Below are 2,797 nucleotides of genomic sequence, written 5' to 3' on the forward strand. Positions count from 1 at the left end.
CCCTGCAAAACTTTTTCATTTTCTTCTACTTAATATGGTAGGTGTCACACCCATTCTAACAAGTTTTTCTCTAAAGTTATATTTTGCGTCAACAGACCAATCCAGTTACCATGTTTCATCCCTTTTTTCGTATTTGGTATATAATTATGGCATTTTTTTCGTTTTTCGTAATTTTCGACATCGAAAAAGTGGGCGTGGTCATAGTCGGATTTCGGCCATTTCTTACACCAATACAAAGTAAGCTCAGATAAGTACGTGAACTGAGTTTAGTAAAGATATATAGATTTTTGCTCAAGTTATCGTGTTAACGGCCATGCGGAAGACAGACGGACGACTGTGTATAAAAACTGGGCGTAGCTACAGAAAACAGTTACCGTCCTAGAATCTAAGCCTCTACCAAATTTCACAAGGATTGGTAAATTTTTGTTCGACTTATGGCATTAAAAGTATCCTAGAAAAATTAAATGAAAAAGGGCGGAGCCACACCCATTTTGAAATTTTCTTTTATTTTTGTATTTTGTTGCACCATATCATTACTGTAGTTGAATGTTGACATAATTTACTTATATACTGTAGAGATATTAAATTTTCTTTTAAAATTTGAATTAAAAAAAAAAATTTTTTTAAAAGTGGGCGTGGTCCTTCTCCGATTTTGCTAATTTTTATTAAGCGTACATATAGTAATAGGAGTAACGTTGCTGCCAAATTTCATCATAATATCTTCAACGAATGCCAAATTACAGCTTGCAAAACTTCTAAATTACCTTCTTTTAAAAGTGGGCGGTGCCACGCCCATTGTCCAAAATTTTACTAGTTTTCTACTCTGCATCATAAGTTCAACTCACCTACCAAGTTTCATCTCATAATCCGTATTTGGTAATGAATTATAGCACTTTTTCGATTTTTCGAAATCTTCGATTGCTATTGTCCAATATCGTTCATTTTAAATAGCGATCTGAGATGAGTGCCCAGGAACCTACGTACCAATTTTTTTCAAGATACCTCAAAATTTACTCAAGTTATCGTGTTAGCGGACAGACGGACGGACGTACGGACGGACATAGCTCAATCAAATTTTTTTTCGATCCTGATGATTTTGATATATGGAAGTCTATATCTACCTCGATTCCTTTATACCTGTACAACCAACCGTTATCCAATCAAAGTTAATATACTCTGTGAGCTCTGCTCAACTGAGTATGAACATTTCACTTTGCGTAACTGACTCCCACTTTTTCTCCAGGGTATGTACAAACTGATAAACTACATACATGTTCACTATGTTCACTTAACTTACACATAATTTCGAACGTAAGTTTGTGCAATAGCTCTGCTATCTTTACGTAATTAAGCAATCCATTTATCACTTATAGTAAAATTACTACTTGTTCTATATTACTTAATTTTATTACCTTAATAAAATGTACAGTTAGAGCGTTTGTTATACACATATTTACATTAAAGTGCCTTATTTATCTACAAAGAAACTATTGGTCCTTTCTTATAGGAATCATAAAGCTGGAGAGGATAATTCAAGCAAGAGAACTAACCATTATAGCATAATCGATTACAAGAGCTGGTAATATAGGTATTATTGCCCTGACAAACGTGCTGTGAACTTTGCCTTCTCTGGATTAGATAAAAAAGCAAAACAAATGGGTCTTGTGGTAAATGAGGACAAGACGAAGTTCTTGCTGTTATGAATGGATCGGCATATTCGCGCCTTGACAGCCTCTATTTGTAAATAAGCATTAGCAACAAGTGCTACTATGGACTAAGTAGGCAATTAAGAATTAAACTTCTCTCTAGACGAATAAAAGTCATGCTCTACAAGTCACTTATCATAGGCGTCGAGAGAAGATGAGATGGCTCGTTGGTTGTTTGGGAGAAAATTACTCTGGAAGATGCATGATCCTGTCCGTGATGTCGACGGTGAGAATCAAAGGAGGTATAATGATGAACTGTATAAGCTTTAGGCAGATATGACGATAGTGCAGCGAATAAAAGGCTAGGTCATGTTTGCGAATGGACGAAGCTATACGTCCAAGAAATAACTTCAGTCAACACCGCAATTAGCAAACAGAGGAGAGAGACTTTCGCTGGGTTGGGAGAGGCAGGTGGAGGCAGATCGCGAAACGGCGAGAGCAGCCGTGACTTGCTACGGAACACGCAGAATCGCTTAGGCGGGTAAAATCTAATTAATGATGATGATTAGAGCTTACCGTCTCTTCTCGAACACAAGCGAGATTTTCGAGACCCGAGACATCGAGAACTCGACTTCTCGCAAGATTCTCGTGTCTCGAAATACTAGTAAATCTCGCGAGCTTTTCGACATAAACTTAATTGCTGTATGGACAGCATTTATACACTTGGTTTTTATACTCAGCTGAGCAGAGTTCACAGAATATATTAATTTTGTTGGCATAACTGTACTCTGTAAAAGAGATTCATTGAGCTATGTCCGTCCATCCGTCCGTCCGTCCCTCCATAAACACGATAACTTGAGTAAATTTTGAGGTATCTTAATGAAATTTGCTATGTAAGTACCTAGGACTCATTTGAAATCGCTATTTAAAATGAACGAAATCGGACTATAACCACTTCCATTTTCTCGATATCGAAATTTCGAAAAACCGAAAAAGTGCGATAATTCATTACCAAAGACGATTAAAACGATGAAACTTGGTAGGTGGGATGATCTTATGACGCAGAATAGAAAATTTGTAAAATTTTAGACAAAGTATAGAATAGTGCCAACGCAGCGACTGAATTGAAAGTCGAAAAGCTCGCGAGTATT

The sequence above is a fragment of the Eurosta solidaginis genome, chromosome 2 (genome assembly GCF_040869045.1).
Source record: "Eurosta solidaginis isolate ZX-2024a chromosome 2, ASM4086904v1, whole genome shotgun sequence".
Taxonomy (NCBI): Eukaryota; Metazoa; Arthropoda; class Insecta; order Diptera; family Tephritidae; genus Eurosta; species Eurosta solidaginis.